At 44.1% G+C, this 18,751-nt stretch overlaps 1 long non-coding RNA gene across 1 annotated transcript in view; it reads left to right on the top strand.

Annotated features, from left to right (window-relative positions):
• The first annotated feature begins 438 nt into the window (after positions 1–438).
• LOC143981372 (uncharacterized) overlaps positions 439–18,751 on the top strand; it is a 39,066-nt gene continuing 20,753 nt past the window's right edge. The window contains exon 1 of the long non-coding RNA XR_013274300.1: positions 439–570. This is a non-coding gene — a long non-coding RNA (uncharacterized LOC143981372). The remainder of the gene's footprint in view (positions 571–18,751) is intronic.

The raw sequence follows: 18,751 nt of genomic DNA on the forward strand, positions 1-18,751 counted from the left end.
TGCTTTCTATTGGCTAAACAAAAAAATGCCTGAAGCTGTAAAATGCTTGTAATATGCTCCTAAAATGCTTTAACGCACTTGTAGAAAGCTACAAAAACACTTAAAAAACGCCAGTGAATCACTACGCTCAGGTGTGAATGGCGCCTAAAGGAAAAACACAAATGCAATACATATAAAAAAAAAAATTCCTTTTATTTTTCTCTCTGTTATTTGGCCTTGAGATCTCTCTGGTGTCTGCTCCTTCGCTACAACTATTTATTTTACTCTGCCACGTGATATGACCCCTAAGTGATCATCATTAATATTAGTTATGGCTATTGATTTCCACTTTTCAGGATAGATTTCCTATCCTAAGTGTCACTGTGTGTCTTGTACGCTGATTGCTTCCCAAACATCCAATAACAAATTTCCTCTTGCAGCTACTCAAACGCACAGTAAGCCACAGCACTGTCCACCAGAAGCGAATGCATTCTCTAGGTGCAAACCAAAAGCGTACAGATGGATTTTTATTGTGGGATCCCCTCTGGGAAAGATTCCCTCTCTGTCCTGATGACCGCCGTCACTAAAACAGTAAGTGCTGGGAAATGTAACATTTTAGGTTGTCATGTTAAATGTATAGAGGAGAAATCTTCCAGTAGGGACACCTGGAAGCTGGAGTGCCACATTATTGTTTTACGAATACTGAAGATACAGTATATAAGCAACACTTCCTTTTTTTTTTTTTTAGACCTCATGATGGCTACATATATAACAGCCTTGTATCTTTTTTTAAATTCGGCTATTTTTTTTTTGTTTTTGTTTTTTAATTTGCATTTGTTTTTTTTTATGACATTGTGTTTGCTGCTTTGCAAATTAAATCCGAATAAAGGCATATGCTTACACACTATAAATAAGATTCAATTGATCAGATATTTAGGTGGTTGCAGCATATATGGTGTGGGGGGAACAATTTGTTCCATTATGCACGCATGGTTTGTTCCATTAGGGCTTGTTTACACTATATGGCACAGTGGCACAGTGGCACAGTGGTGTAGTGGGTGGCACAGTGGTGTAGTGGTTAGCACTCTCACCTAGCAGTAACAAGGGTCGCTGGTCCAAATCCCAACTATGACACTACTTGCCTGGAGTTTGCATGTTCTCCCTGTGCCTGCGTGGGTTTCCTCCGGGTACTCTGGTTTCCTCCCACACTCCAAAGACATGCAGGTAGGTTAATTGGCTTCTGTCCAAAGTTGGTCCTAGAATATGAATGGGGACCTTGGTTTGTGGGCCCCTTGAGGGTAGGGGCCGATGTGAGTCTGTAATGTACAGGGATAGGGACAATTGTAGACACTCAGGATGGACTGGTGTCTTTGTTCAGCCTTACTAACTATGTAAATATATGCAGTCAAACATGCAAGAAAAGTAAATGTATTTCAACCAGCCTACACTATTGCTGGGCTGTCTTTTGCAAGCTTAAAATGACTGTAAACCTCAGACATAAAAATAGTAACAAAGCATAATCCTTTATAGTGTGTACTTGTCTCAATCCAGAGCACTAAGTGGCATTTCTGTCTGCTGCTTCATTCCTCCGCTATGTGCATGCGTCACTTCTGACAAGATTTCCTGACACCAAGAGAAAAAAAGGTGACAGCGGAGGGATTTGCAGCTCAGTCTCAGCTCTCAGCTGTTCCTGTGTGCTGTGTAAGAGCCGGTTCACACAGGAACGACTCGTCAGGTGACTTAGCCGCCTGACAAGTCGCGTCCCATTCTGTGCAATGGAACCGTTCTAACCGGAGCGACTCAAGACGCTCCGACTTAGAAAAAGGTTCCTGTGTGACTTTTGGGGCGACTTGCATTGACTTCTATACAGAAGTCATTTTGCAAGCCGCCGCTAAAGTCGGATCCCGGTCGCCTGAGGCAGTCGCGCTGCAAGTCGTCTCTCAAGGTGATGTGTCCCTTCCCTCCAATCAACTTTCAGACTTCTCCTCACTGAACTCTGCAGAGTGTAACTTCAGCTCTCCTCCCTGTTTTCTGACAGCTCAAACAACCTGTATAAATTCTGGGCTTTTAATTGCTGTGGAGAAGTGAACACTGCAGATAAACGGGTAAAACTTATTTAGGAAGATTTGTTTCATCTCTGTGTATCACCTGAGGATAGTAAATTCACTGGGTATAGAGTAAAGGTTTACAACCACTCTAAAAAAAGTGCAGAATGCTGTATTCTTTCACATCTGAATGCACAAGAAAGCAGTGCAAATTAATGTAGATGCAATTCAGTAAAGAATAAATAAATAATGCCTAAAAATGCACCACAAACTATTGCAATTGCTCACACGGAACTGCACACTAGACACCGGGATTGCGGTGTTGCACCACATGTGCTACAATCACGTTGAGACAACTGACCACTTTCCAGTCCTTCTGCAAAATTCCTCAGAAAAAATCTATGAAAACTGTTGGAAAAATGCATACCAATGCTCGGATTTATTACAGCTGCAATAAGATGTTGTATTGCGGTTTATATCTTATAGGGACGATAATAATGTATATGGAGATCTTTGCGTCGATTATGCAGTGACCCCCAAAAAAAATCCATCACCTACCAGCGCTTTATATCATTTTTGTTTATACCTTGATATCAGGGGCGGACTGACAACTCATGGGGCCCCCGGGCAATAGGAGATTATGGGGCCCCCAGGCAATCAGAGATTAAGGGGCCACACGGTATACACAGACACTATACAATCACACAGTATATACATACATGTACACACAGTATACACAGACATTTTTCTATTGGCTGAGAAGGTAATGGAGAGGTGGGGCAGCTATAATCTCGGGATTTTTCGACCAAAAGGATGTCGGTAAAGCCCCATACACACTATCAGATTTTCTGCTGATTTTTTCCTTCAGATTTACCAAAACCATATAATATGAGGTCAAACCTTAGGAGTTTCAATGTGTATGCAATCAGGCAGGGCCCTTCTACTACATGGTTTTGGTAAATCTGAAGACAAAAATCAGCAGACAATCTGATAGTGTGTATGGGGCTTTAGGGACATTTCAAAGACAGATGTAAAAAAAAAAAAAAACACTGATTTTTACATAGTGTCCCTGGTTTTACTGAGGCTGGAAACCCTGATGGGGCCCCCTAGTGGCATGGGGCCCTTGGGCAGTGCCCGAGTGGCCAAATTGTCAGTCCGCCCCTGCTTGATATTAAAGTTGCTCGGAATAATCTCCAGGGTAAACTGGGTACTGAGAACATTTGGGACAGAAACCCAGACTCTGCTGATTTGAGTAAATAAATAAAGATTAAAAAAAATGAAATAAAAGTGGCAGAATTATTTCCAGTAAGGCATAGGAAGGAAAGCCCGTGGATAATGCCATCATCAGCACGATCCAAGTGACATGTAAACTAACAGCGTGTCAAATGGCGCGCCGGCCGCTTGCTTTAAAATAAATGTGTCTGTTTTGTTTTTCCAGCGGGGAGGAAAACGTTTTATTCCCAGCATGCCTTCCCGTCAAACGCTGTCACCACAGCAGGGGCATCCTGCGGTCCTGTATTAACGTGTACTCGCCTGGACGCACAACGCCGCTCTGTGCGATCTCTTTACACCCGTCTGCGCTCAGGATGGGATCGATAAATGACTGGGGGGGGGGGGAGGTGGCACCCCAGTGGATTGAAAGGAAGCGACTGCGGGCACACAGTTCCAGCCTGGCAGCATCCTGTGCCTGCGCCATTAGTAAGTGAAATATAAAGAGGAGAAACAAGAGGATCTTGGCAGGGGCTCAGCGCCACATTCTTCTGCTGCTCAGCCATGTTATGTTTTTCCCTAAAGGAAAATAAAAATTGTAGGTAGTTTTTTTTTTTTTTTTGTTTTTTTTTCTCATCCGCAGGGCACTTGTAGGGCCGCCGGCTGGAGCAGACGCCACAAACAGTGCCTTTTTTTTCCATGGAAAGGAAATAAGAAGTCTTTTGTGAGCTGGTTATAGAGACAGGGGGCTTTGATCAGGAAATGGCTGAGATGCAGGAAACAAGATGCAGAAGAGTACTTGGGGGGGGGGGGGGGGGGGGGTACAGCAAAGATCATTTTATAATTCAGCACTCAGAGATGGAAGTTTAATGGAAACAGCAGAAAGAAACTGAATTAAAACAATTCTAATGGCTGCTGCTGGAAAAAGTCTTTTCTTTCTCAGTGCCTTCTGGCCCTGCTTAACAATGTTAAGATCGAACTCTAGTAGTATGGCTGCTTTAGAGAAGACCACCATTTTCTGTGCCTGCAGTTATTTATCCCGTCGCGGCGTGGCCTAAAATCTGTGTATTTTCCTGTTGCCTCTTTAACAAAAAGCATCATCCGAGTTGATAGAAATGAAAAGGCCTGCACTCAAGAAATTGTGCAATCCTCAAAACCGACAAAAACGTCTTCCAGCAGAATTTAAAGTGTCTCAATACATCTCCAAAATTTCATACGAGAAAACCTTGAGCTCCCTTTCCTTCTTGGGTGCCTCTACTGCAGCCATGATGCACTTTTTTCGGGCCAAGCTCCTCCACTTCTATAAAGACCGGGATTCGACCACCCCCAATACATGAAACTTCCGAAGAACCCCACCCAACATTGAATGCAACCACTGTCTGTGCGGAGACGGCAAAATTTAAGTTGTTTGATATCCATATGGGCGTCTCGCAAACCTCACGGTCCCTCTCTGCTTTACCTCCATTATTATTATTTTTTTCTCTGTCCATTGAGCTAATCTTGTTGTGACCGCATTAGAGGTATGGAGCACAGGCCCCATTATACTGAACACTACTACAGGGACCATTGACATAATACTGCTGGACCATAATTAAAAGAGTGATCATAAACAGTCTGGAGCCCCATTCTATAAAAAAAATCTTAAATATCCCAGGGCCACATAAAAAAAAAGAAGAGGGTCACCTACATTGAAAAAAAAAAAGCAGCTTGACATGCCAACCACACATACTGTAATAGAGTTATGTGTTCTTTTTTTTTTCTGAAAAAGAAAACATTTCCAAAATGTCCTGCAAAAAAGCCATTTACTTTGACATCTGGAAGCACTGTCCATCCTGACTCAGAGTTACTGTCAGAGAATTGCGTACCACAGGCCCTAATGACAGAACATACTGATCTTGTGAGATGCCAATCCCTTCTGAATTATATAGAGAAATTTCATTTCCGCAAAAGACCTAACAAACCCCCCCCCCCCCACCCCCCCCATATTCATTGTTCTACCCCTGTATTCGTTTATGTTAAATAACCTTTTGCACACCAGCTGAAATTCAATTCATGCTGACTGGCATGGAGGTGCTTGCCCTGATAGTGGCTTACGCCCATCTGTCTATGCAGTCTTTTGGTGTTTCAAACAAGCTCTAATCTGCATATTTGTGACATGTAACGTCTTCATAAAATAGGCAAATAATACCAGTTTTGTGTGTAGCGGTCTCCCCGACTTCCAATGGGCTCCTCATGATGCAGGTTACTAGGCGTAGTGGCTGTAGTGCAAGGTGGAAAGATTGGGCACCAGTCACTTTTTGTAAAGATTAACAATGAGAGTTTTATTTCTCTTAAAAGGAACGGTGGGGAGAGAGGGTTTAGGGCACAGGACACCCTTAGCAGGGCCGGAACAAGGGGTGGGCAGGAGGGGAAGCTGCCCCTGGCGCAATGGTATATTGCAGGGGTAGGGGGCACCCTGAGCCTAACCCTAAGGGAAAGGGGGGCGCAGTTTGGCATCTTTGCCCTGGGCGCTGGATGACCTTGTCCCAGCACTGACCCTTAGGCAAATGCAATAGCAATTGAGGCAAACTCCACAGACAAAAATATAACTAGGCAGGTAGCAATACAGAACGAGGGCCTTTAAGCTGAATGCATCAATCTGTATCTGGTAGCAACCACTATCTCCTATGGCAACAAGTTCTCTCACAGTATCCTACTGTAGATCTTCCAACTCAACTCACAGGAACCCACTGTAGATCTTCCAGCTTAACTCACAGGAACCCACTGTAGGTCTTCCAGCTTAACTCACAGTATCCCACTGTAGATCCTTAAGTTCAGCTCACCATCTTTCATTAGACTTCTTGAACTCTCAGCTACCTGCTGGATTCCTAAGCTTCACCCACAACTAACTGCTGTACTTTATCTTCAAGCTTCACTACAGCTACCCGCTGTACTCCTTCAAGCTTTACTCACAGCTACCTGCTGCCTTCCTGGATGAGTCTCCACTGAAGCTTTCCCACTACTTCACTGTCCCCGGCTAGTGAAGCGTCTGCTCTGGTACACCTTCAAAACTTAATTCCTTCCAAACTTGCCTCCGGTAACAGGAGTGGTCATCCCTTTGTGGCAAATATTTCTCCTTTACCCCGACACGATCAGCCTCCCCTCAGGCTGAGCCTCTAACACATGCGGTTTAGCCCCAGGCATTAGGCTTAACCTTGGCTGTTTTCCTTTGTGGAACCCTGAACTGCTGGGCCTTAAGTGGACCTAGCAGCCACCATATCTCCTGGATAGGCCTCAAGCTTCAGGCCTAGCAAGCAGGAGCTTCTCAACACACACCCACCCAGGCTGCAGCCTCGGGTGGGAAGAACCCAGATCACCTGACTCCTAACAAATAAATAGCCTATCCCAGCATACACAGTGGTCAAATAAATTCCTGCTGATTGGCTGAGACAACCTAGTTACCCATTACCTGAATTTATGATAATCCATCATTCTAATGCCAAAAGCAACAGTGCCACCTATTGACAGAAGAGAGAGACTACCCCAGTAGTAGAGACTACTCAGACTTGGGAAAGGAATCAGTGGATCTACCTACCAATTAGCCAGGCTAGTTACCGCCTAACACAACTAGATTTATTAGTAGCCCTGTTTAGGATCAGGGAGCTACATGTGGAATGAACAGTGCAAATAGAAAACAATTGCATACTTTGTGCCTTTGTAGAGACAGGTGCAGAAAAACGCACGTCTCTGCACATGGTGTGAACAAGCCCTTAAGGTGCTCATACAGTATCTCACAAAATTGAGTACACCCTCACATTTTTTAAACTATTATATTATATCTTTTCATGTGACAACATTGAAGAAATTACACTTTGCTACAATGTAAAATTGTGAGTGTACAGCTTGTATAACAGTGTAAATTTGCTGTCCCCTCAAAATAACTCAACACATCCATTAATGTAAAACCGCTGGCAACAAAAGTGAATATACACCGAAGTGAAAATGTCCAAATTGGGCCCAATTAGCCATTTTCCCTCCCTGGTGTCATATGACTTGTTAGTGTTACAAGGTCTCGGGTGTGAATGGGAAGCAGGTGTATTAAGTTTGGTGTTATAGCTCTTTCATACTGGTCACTGAAAGTTCAACATGGCAGCTCATGGCAAATAACTCTCTCAGTATCTGAAAAAAAAGAATTGTTGGTCTACATAAAGATGGCCTAGGCTATAAGAAGATTGCCAAGACCCTGAAACTGAGCTGCAGCATGATGGCCAAGACCATATAGCAGTTTAACAGGGCAGGTTGCAGTCAGAACAAGCCTCGCCATGGTCAACCAAAGAAGTTGAGTGCATGTGCTCAGCGTCATATACAGAGGTTGTCTTTGGGAAATACATGTATGAGTGCTGCCAGCATTGCTGCAGAGGTTGAAGGGGTGGGGGGGTCAGCCTGTCAGTGCACAAACCATAAGTTGCACACTGTATCAAATTGGTCTACATGTCTGTCATCCCAGAAAGAAGCCTCTTCTAAAGATGATGCACAAGAAAGCCTGCAAACTGTTTGCTGAAGACAAGCAGACTAAGGACATGGATTACTGGAACAAAGTCCTGTGGTCTGATGTGACCAAGATACATTTATTTGGTTCAGATGGTGTCAAGCATGTGTGGTGGCAGCCAGGTGATGAGTATAACAAGTGCGTCTTGCCTACAGTCAAGCATGGTGGTGGGAGTGTCATGGTCTGGGGCTGCATGAGTGCTGTCGGCACTGGGGAGCTACAGTTCATTGAGGGAACCATGAATGCCAACATGTACTGTGACATACTGAAGCAGAGCATGATCCCCTCCCTTCAGAGATTGGGCTGCACTGCAGTATTACAGTATTCCAACTAAATCGATATTTGACATCAAAATTAACACTACGGGACATCTACTAAGCTGCTGAAATAAAAAATAAATAAAAAAAAATTAAGAAAAAGGCTTTTCTTCTTTTTTTTTCTTATTTATCTTATCTTTTTTTCTCATTTAATAATTATTGTTGGTAATATATTCAGGTAATATGTGCAATGGCATTACAGCCAATGGAGTTTACAGTTTTGTTTTGTTTTTATATTTGAAAGTTGCACTTCTGTTTGCCAAAAAGCAATATTTTTGTTTATGAAACTTGGCTATATTTATAGAGACATTATAGAACAGCTAAATCTGTGTCTGTATTGCATGTTCAAACCATACTACTATAAATAATAACATGTTATTAGATTTTTACTCCAAGGGAATACAGTGAGTTTGGCAATTCTAGAGAAATGCTTAAAGTAGAGTTCCACCCATTAAAAAGTCAGCAGCTACAAAAATTGTAGCTGCTGACTTTTAATAATCAGACATTCACCTGTCCCATGGTACAGCGATGCGGGCGCTCAAAGCCTCACTCCTCTGCCCTTCCTCTCCATTCTAACTGTGGGCGCCCAGCTGTGGCTTCACTGTGCACTGCGCATGCGCCCTGTGAATGGCCAGGCATTCTTCTGGGACCTGTGACTGTGAAGATTGCAGGGAGGGAGGGGGGAGAGGTGAACTTCCTTCCAGCGCCAGGAGAGGAAGTGGGAGCTGGGTGCCTGTAAAAACTAGGTACCTGCTCCCCCCCCCCCCCCCAAAAAAAAATTACATGCCAAATGTGGCCTGTCAGGGGGTCACCATCACTTAAAGCGAAAGTTCAATTTTTGGGTGGAACTCCACTTTTAATCATGCATTACAGTTTAACTAAACCCATTATATTTTAGTCGACTAAAATGTACTGCAGAATTTTTGTCAACTAAAATGTACTGGAGATTTTAGTCAACTAAAATACGACTAAACCTAAAACAATTCAGATGACTGAATTACAACTAAAACTAAAATGGCATTTTAGTAAAAAGACTATGGTGTTCATTTACGAAAACTGGAGAGGGCAAAATCTGGTGTAGCTGTGCATGGTAGCCCCTGCTGTGCAGCTTAGAGCAGCCCTGCCCGTTCCCTTCTCTGCTCTCCTAGATAGGTGGGGGGGTTCTGTGCGGCCAATGGCAGAGTACCGCTGCCACTTGTAAACAGTAAAGCAGCGCTGGGAGAAGTAACCAGAGGTGGCGGAACTTTCCGCCTGAAAAAAGCCCTGTTGGTGCCTGCGTCAGCGCCCCCCCCCCCCCCGCCAGGAAAGTCAATGGAGCCAAGTGCCGGAAATTATTCCGGCACTAAACTCCACTTTGAGACTTAGCTTTGATTTGCCGGGATTTACATCAAATCCCAGGACGGTCCTGGAGAATGCGGGATGGTTGGGAGGTATGCCCTGCATTCCAATGGGCAGAATAAATGAACATTCTGGCTAATAAAATGCATTAGCGGTCAACCACTAGACATGCCTAAACGCATGTGAAATGCCGCTTTAACCACATTTTTAGGCAGCATTTTCCTGCTAGGAGTTCTGGTATACAGAGGGGCCACTCTGTGTGTTTGAAGCCATATGTGGGTTTGCGGGCATGTTATTTGTTCTTCTTTATTATATTTTCTTTTTCACTGAGGGCTGGCAGGCAGAGGGTTACAGACACTCAGCTACAAAATGTAATTTTCCCAGTAATAAAACAAGCCCAAAATAGCCTAGCGCAGGAGAGGATGGCAATGCCACACAGACAGGAGGATGTGCTTGTGCCCACCGCTGTAGATACTTGAACACTTAGCGCAGGAGAGGGAATGAGTCTGGCATAGTATAATGCACACTGAACCATTCAGAGGTAGAAGTAGACAGTGGATGTTCTAAGTGCGACCGCTGCTGTCATTCCAGCATCCCCTCTCCTGCTAATTTATATTGACAGCGACTTTCAAAACACGCAGACTTGTTTACAATAGCGTACGGGAACATCATGTATTTCTCCCTTATTTTCAGGGACATCGCAGATTTTACTCCTGTAGGAAAGTTTAACCTCTTCACTGCCGAGAGGGGCTGGAAAAGCGATGTTGCAGCTGTTGTGACACTTAGGGCTCATTCAGACATTGTCTATTAAGCTGCATTGATCTGCGTAGATTAACGCAGGCTCAACGCAAAGGCACGTTAAATATAAAAATGACAATTTATTTCTATGTGCCCTGTTCACACCATAATGATGCGCTGAGGTGGGTTGTGTAAAAATACAAATGCGCTGCAGTTTTATGCAATGCACTTTCCTAGATGGCATCACAGTGCAGCACAACATATTAAAAAAAGTAAAAAATAAGAACAAAACAGTAAACAGTGTAATGTGTTGCAACAATGCATACAATAGCACATACGGGTTTTAGCGGTGTTTATGTGAACGAGCCCCAAATGGTGGTGGATTTATCGGCAGCACAATATCTGGTTTAATGGCCTTGGTCTCATGACACCATGACGTTACCACCATTTGGGCGAGGCCTACTCTCCCTGCACACAGGGTTACCTTTCCCTATGAAAGTGCTCATCAATGTCTGGGACCAGGAGTGGACTTAGGCCGCGTACACACGGGCGGACTGTTTGCCCAACTTTGTCCGCTGAACAGTGTTTCAGCGGACAGTCCGCTCGTGTGTGGGCTTCAGCGGACAGTCTGACGAACAAAGTTTTTCGGAATTTCCGTAAAACTGTCCGCTGAAACTTTGTTTGAGCGGACAGTCCGCTCGTGTGTAGGCTTGTTCGTCAAACTAAGTTCCGCGCATACTCAGAAAGAATTTACAGGGCGGACAGGGCGGAAGCACTCGGTCTTGTAAAACTAGTGTTCGTATTGAAGCTAGCATATTCGTCATGCTGCTAATTTTGTGGTTTTTTAATATAGCCCGTTCTTTTCTTCTTCGTAATGCAAGAAAAGTGAAGTAGCTTTGCTGCTTATATTCACACAGAGTTATACCACATGTTTTTATTCATCCTCATCCTATGATTAATCTTCCAATTATAGAAAAAAAATTATTCTACATTTTAAAAAAACAAAAAAAAAAACCCTATAAAAAAAAAAACGAAAAAATAAATATATATATATATATATATATATATATATATATATATATATATATATATATATATATATATATATATATATATATATATATATGTATATGTCTATCTTAAAAAATATATAAAATAAAAACCCCCCCAAAAAATTTATATATATTTATTTCTTAAAAAAAAAAATAGATAGATAGATAGATAGATACCCAAACCAGCATTTTAGCTTACACATGATTGCATGTTCAAAATCAGCAGAGCTTCCCCTCATTTCAAATGTTAAGCCTCAAATTTACAGCGACTGCACTTCCAAGTGCACTTGCAGTGCTTTAAAAATTGCACTTGAAGTTAGCATATTTACATGAACGTGTGTTTTGTAAATAACCCCCAGAGTCTTTTGACATGTATCTGCCTACTCACAAATAAACTTTGTTTTTTAAGCCAAAATTAGAAAAAAATATAAAAAAAAAAAAAAAAAAACATACAAGATTTTTTTTGAAATAATAAATTTTTATTTTTCCTCAGAACAAAAATAAATCAACAGGGAGGCAACACTGGAGACAATTTTGACGTTTGTGAAGCCTTTTGTCCCCCAGGCACACATCAAGTGAGTGGACACCAAAATTCCGAACCTGCGTAGCATGTAAATAGGGAGCACAGCCAGGTCCTAGAATCCCAAAGACCAGGAACAGCAGCAGATGAGATCTATGTCCCCAGACTGTGGTACTACAACAGCCTGCGTCTTATTTCAGAGCAGACTGAAGCCAGGCAGTCACTTGCGACTCTTCCGTCTAGCCTTCCCTCCACGCGTCGCTGGAGGCTGTGCCTCTGGTGGTGGAGTTGTGGTAGGAGGAGGAGGAGGAGGAGGAGCAGTAGGGTCTGTGTTGTAAAGCTTAGTGGTGGGTGTGAGCTCACCCTTCAGACCCCGTTGGATGGCATCAAAAAAGATTGCTTCACACAAGTTTCGCTGTGGTTTGTCCATTTCCTGTAGCTTACTAGCCAGATAAGTGGCATAGGCCTCCTCCGGATTGGGGGGTTTTGACAAAACTTGTGTGGCTTGGTGTATAAGCGCCAAGGACTCCTCCTCTGTACGGGCCATCCTCCTGGGCCTTTTGCTGGCTAGGCGGAGGGGAGGGACCTGGCTTTCAGTCCGACTCCTGCTGGGCCCAGCTAGCTCTTGTGTGTGGCTGGTCCCGGCCTCCTCCTCCATACCACTGGTCCCGGCCTCCTCCTGGGTGAGCTCATCCTGTGTAAAAAAAACAAAGAAATCAATAACTAAAATATGTCTATATTTAGAAATCATCAATCACTAACAATTTTACAGTTCTCACTTGCAAATACATTTGTCTTGAAATACAAAAGGCTATCATTTTGACACCATCATTTTTCCATCAGTTCACCAAGATTTGAGCCACATTTGTGTAAACTACTGTATCCTTCTATCTAATTTAATTTGTGATGAAATCCTAGATTTGGAAGCAATTCAAACATTGAACTTGACATCATTAATATTTGAGCAATCCAAACTTTAGAAAATAAAATATACCTGGCTCCAGCTGGGCGCATCAACTTCGTCCAGCAAGGAAGGGTCTGGATCTTCCAGGGATGGCTCACCTGAGGCGGAGGGAAGGGTGGAGGGACGGGTAGACGGAAGAGTCGAAAGTGACGGCCTGGCTTCTGACGTGTCATCCAGAAAACGCAGCCTGTCATAATACCACAGCCTAGGTACATAGACCTGACCTGCTGCTGCTCCTGATGTTTGGGACTCTAGGATCTTTCTTTGCTCCCGCCTATACACGCTACGCAGGTTCTTAATTTTGGCGTTCACAAAGTCATTGTCTGCCTGGGGGAGTCGGGTTTTCACAAACGCCAAAACTGTCTCCAGTGTCTTCTTCCGGGCAGCACGGCTTGAATATTGGGGGTGTTTTGAATCCCAAAGATTGCTGTGCGACTCAACTAGATCAAGAAATGTTGAGAGGAAGGCCTCCTCCTTAAAGGGGTCTGGAGTATACCTTTGCATTTTCTGTATAACAAAAAAAAAAAAATGCATGCATTCATATAAAGGGGACATTCACATCATATTCCTGTCATGGATATTAAAAATCATGATGAAATGAATACAAACATACAATGCATATAATGCATATAATGCAATATTAAAAGAACAAACTTACCTTCATATATTCCTTCTGCAGGACCCGAATAATGGCAGAACAGGTCTCTGGAATAATGATCCCCAGAGCCTGGGGGGAGATGCCTGTCGAGAACTTGAGGTCCTGAAGGCTTCTCCCTGTCGCCAAGTAGCGCAACGTGGCGACGAGCCTCTGCTCCGGAGTGATGGCTTGCCGCATGCAGGTATCCTGCCTGCTGATATAAGGGGTCAGCAAAGCCAGCAGACGGTGAAAAACGGGGTCCGTCATCCTGAGATAATTCCTGAAATCATCAGGATTATTCTCACGGATCTCACGGAGTAAAGGCATATGCGAGAATTGGTCACGCTGGCGCAACCAATTCTTTGTCCATGAACTCCTCCTCACCCTGTTCACAGACTGGGCTCGGGTCAAAGTATTAACCCCAACACCAAGCCCCAATATAGCACGAACTCGTTCCCGAGTACGTCCACACTCCATGGCTTTGAAACGGTCGGCTGGACAGACAAGCTCAACTGAACGCACTGAAGAACAGCCAGACCTATGAAGAACGACCTGAAACCCAGAAACGAGCGGACCAGAAGCGCCTAATAACAGGTACAACTGATCCACGCGTACCGAAAGACAGATACAAACCTCACAGGTAGACTGCGCCGCAGTGAACGGACAAATTAAGCTGAAGTCTGAAAAGCGCGAATCGTCTCTAACCAAACTTCTACTAACGCAAAGTCAGCAGAAGGAGCCCAAAGGGTGCTTTGCTGTGTCTTCGACTTCCTATTTCTAGTCCCGTCGTACGTGACGTACGTCATCGCGCACGGTTTCAGCGGACTGTTCGTTCGTCGTGTGTGGCCAAGTCCGTCCATGCTAATTTTGAGCGGACTGTCCGCTCAAACTGTTTGACGAACAAAGTTGAGCGAACAGTCCCCGCGTGTGTACGCGGCCTTAGAGTTGTCACTTCATCCCTTTAAATCCGAACACATATTAATTACACAGGTTCTGAGGCTAATTTAAATGGGTTGTAAACCCTTGTGTTTTTTCACCTTAATGCATCCTATGCATTAAGGTGAAAAACTTCTGGCAGTGACCAGCCCCCCCCCCCCCGTTTTACTTACCTGAGCCCCTTCATTCACTTGGTGAAGACACGCACTCCCTCTCTGCACCGGGTCTCGGCTCTTAATTGGAAAGACTGATAGCCTGCAGCCATTGGCTCCCACTGTTGTCAATCAAATCCAATGACGTGGGCGTCGGGGGAGCAGGGTCGAGTCCGGCATTCGTGTCTATGGACTCAAGTGCTGGACTCGGAAGCACGCCCGCAAGGTAACCCGCCCGGGAGAGCGCATCTCCCAGGGAGTTATCTGATAAGAGGAGGAGCCACCGAGGGACCCCTGATGTCAAGGATCGGGGCCAATCTGTGCAAAATGAGCTGCACAGTGGCGGTAAGTATGACATGTTTGTTATTTATTCACTTCCTACCCTGCCCATAGTCAAATGACGTCTGCAGGAGGGATCTCCAGTCCTGGGCGGGCCTCATATGATGTCCTGGGCTTCCTGGCCATATAGGGGGCGTGCCGCATCACTCAGGAGTCGGTGCGCATGCCCGGCGGCCGCAAAGTCCGCAGGGCACCCGCGATTGCCAGTAACAGAGCCAGGACGTGGATCTGTGTATGTAAACACACAGATCCACATCCTGTCAGGGGAGAGGAGACCGATCGTGTGTTCCCAGTACAGAGGAACACTGATCGGTCTCCTCCCCTTGTGACGCTCCTCCCCTACAGTTAGAATCACTCCCTAGTGTAATGGAAATTTGTAAGTTCTGTATATAATTGTATTCTATTTTATATGTATTGCACAATTCCCTCACTGTGCACACGGCACTAATAATGTTTTCAGTACATGTTTTGCATTCTTTCGAGTCCTGATTAGCCTGCCTATGTAACGCCCTTTGTTACCATAAACATACAATTGTAATATTAATGTGATACCTACGTAATCATGTGTATAAAAACCTTCAAATGCGTCATAACAAAGGAGAACGGTTATTTGTAAAGATGCTGAGCGTATCTTTTGTGTCTGTTCCCTACTGCAGTAGTTATTATTAATTTGGAACCACTAATCAATATGAGGATAGGAGTTGCCCAGCTATAAAATATCCATTTCACTAGGTAACACATTTAACCCCTTGATAGTCCCCTAGTGTTAACCCCTTCCTTGCCAGTGACATTTATACAGTAGACGCTATAACTTTTGTGCAAACCAATCAATATTGTGCTTATTGTGATTTATTTTACCAAAAATATGTAGAAGAATACATATCAGCCTAAACTGAGGAATTTTTTTTTTTTTAATTGGAATATTTATTATAGCAAAATGTAAAAAATATTGTATTTTTTTCAAACGTGTCACTCTTCTTTTGTTTATAGCACAAAAAAATAAAAACCACATCAAATACCACCAAAAAAAAAGCTCTATTTGTGGGGAAAAAAATGATAAAAATTTGGGTACAGTGTTGCATGACCACGCAATTGTCATTCAAAATGCGACAGCGCTGAAAACTGAAAATTGGCCTGGGCAGGGAGGGGGTGAAAAGGCCTTGTATTGAAGTGGTTAAGTATCCCTCATTCTGAAGTTGAGAGGTATGCATTTAGGTGTCTAGTGTTTCTTTCCGCTCTTACGCTCTTCTCCTGAACCCACCTTTGCTGTGCCTATGTGCACATGGACACGCAGGTTTACATAGAAGTGCTTTTACCAGCTGAAAAAAAAAATGCTCAATGCCTGTAAAAGCAATGCTTTTAAGCTCTGTGTGCATGAGACCTATATTAATTGCCCTAAAGAGCCGTCATAGAAAACATTTTGTTTATCAAACCATTAATATCAACCCATTAAAAAAAAAAACGAAATGCATTATCTGATCACAGGTAATTTGCCTTTACATCAAATTCCCATCACTCCCTGCACACCAATTGAAATGTCATATCTGGCTGAGTGTGAGAGTGTCTACACTGGCTGCAAGAAGACAGAGAGCAGGAGTGAATGACAGTCCCGATTTCCTTTTCTCTGATGGTATTTCCACAGTCAGCTACAATATGATGGTCCTCATTGAAGTACCAAGGTAAGGAAAAGGAAATGTGGGTGTAAACCTTGTATGCTGTGCTATAGCCCTTCAGACAAGATGCATTAGGTGCAGAGGTGGAAACAAGGAGCAGGAGCTCACAAACAACTACTGTATATGCCTGACTGTGGCCAACCTTATGGGGGACTTTCATAGTTAGTAAGGTTGAATAAAGACACCAGTCCATCCAGTTCAACCTGAGTGAGTGTCTTTCCCTATCCCTGTACATTGCACACTCACATTGGTCCCTACCCTCAAGGAGCCCACAATCCAAAGTCCCCATTCATATACTAGGGCCAATTTTGGACAGAAGCCAATTAACCTACCTGCGTGTCTTTGGAGTGTGGGAGGAAACTGGTGTACCCGGAGGAAACCCACGCAGGCACAGGGAGAACCTGCAAACTCCAGGCAGGTAGTGTCATGGTTGGGATTCAAACCAGTGACCCTTTTTACTGCTAGGTGAGAGTGCTCACCACTACACCACTGTGCCGCCGTAAGGTCATTGTTTTTAAGGACATTAGGCGTAATCCAGAGACCTGCACTGCCATAAATGCTTTGAAAATTGAACAATTTCTGAAGTGAACCTCCTCTGATAATCAATCTATATTTGACTGATATGCCACACATGGGGAAGTGGATTTCAGTTGATAGTAAACCGCTAGGCCAAGGGTGGCCAACCAGTGGCCCGGGGGCCACATGTGGCACGCGGAGCCCTCTGATGTGGCCTGCGGCCTCCTGCTCTGGGATGGCTGGTTGGCAAGCCCAAATCACAGGTTCCCGACTCGGCATCCCAGAGAATCAGTGTTGTGAATGAAGCCGGCGGTAGAGGAAGCAATCTGTTGCATAGCAGAGCCACATAAGACAATGCTTCCTGTATAGCGCCACCTCCTGTCACAGGTGGAGTGATACCAAATGCACTCCGCCTGGAACAGCAACAGCTGGCAATACCTGAATTGAAGACTGTTATTAAAGGTATGTTTAATACTATAATCACAGTGTATATATGGGCATATCTGTTCTGCAGTGGTTACCAGGCTGTGTTCAAACTGCCCTGAGCCATAGACCTCTGTTATTACCTATGGGTTTGGTGCGCTTCCAGAAAGTGCACAACACCTGCAGGATATAATAGAATTCTATGGCAAAGTGCAGCTAACCCACAGAAAAGCCAGAGGTGCACTGCTCTGGGTAGACCGCAGCACATCAGTGTGAAAGCAATCTTGGGCCCCTTTCACATGATCGGTCCGACCCAATCAGACCCTCCATTCACCTCTATGGAGCGGCAAATGTAAACAGACTTGTGTCTGTTTACACCTGCCTACCATCAATCCGATCCGCTAAAAGAAAAAAAACTGTCTGGGGATCTGTCCCCTTCCATCTGGGCAGATTGGAGGGCCCATAAAGTAGAGTGGGCTATGTCCATGTCTGTGTCTGCCCTGCATATGCAGGGTGGACATGGACCTGTCATCCGCCCACTCCGCTCATTGTGGCCCGCGACTGGTTACCAAGTTGCTAAAGTGTCCCTTGCTCTTCAAAAGGTTGAGCACCCCTGCCCTAGGCGTTGGTGGCTCCCGGTCCCTTAAGGGGTTTCATATCCTGGGATGTGGTGCAGGGTTTATAGTGATGTGATAGCCATGATTGGCTGTCATGGCGGTCACATCATCTGAAAGCTTGTGATCGGGAGCTTTCCGTTGGCCGCTGGTATGCAGCCGCTTGTCGCCAAGGCCCACCCGCCTAGAGGCCGCATATTTGCGTGCAGTCAGCGCCAAGAGGTTAAGACACGAGCATAAATTATCAATTGCATCTCTATTTCCACCACTTAATCTCATAATGTGATCAACTGAAATACAATTGTATTCACAAACAGAGTATCTAAGTGCTGTCAATTGATACAAAACAATCAATAATTTTCCGCCTTGGCTGATCAATCTCTGAGTCTGAGACCCCATACACACTATTAGATTTTCTGCAGATTTTTTGTTTTCAGATTTAACAAAACCATGTAGTGCAAGGGCCTGCCTGATTGCATAAAATTTGAAACTCTCAAGGTTTGACCTCATATTATATGGTTTTGGTAAATCTGAAGACAAAAATCTGCAGAAAATCTAACAGTGTGTATGGGGTCTAATTGATCAGTTTCTGATTTGATCATTTTAATTGAATCGCACATCAGAAAATCAAATCAAAGAGAATAGGGCCACTATAAATCGCAGTCAATGTGCAACACTGCTATGCAGGAAGCAGAGACGGCATATGTAATGAGCAATTGAGTATGTTTGTTTTGTGACACATGACGCTGATTAGAAATGTATCTCTCAGTT

This window comes from Lithobates pipiens, unplaced genomic scaffold, assembly GCF_037356315.1.
Source record: "Lithobates pipiens isolate NorthernLeopardFrog02 unplaced genomic scaffold, aLitPip1_a1.2 Scaffold_14, whole genome shotgun sequence".
NCBI classification, from domain to species: Eukaryota; Metazoa; Chordata; class Amphibia; order Anura; family Ranidae; genus Lithobates; species Lithobates pipiens.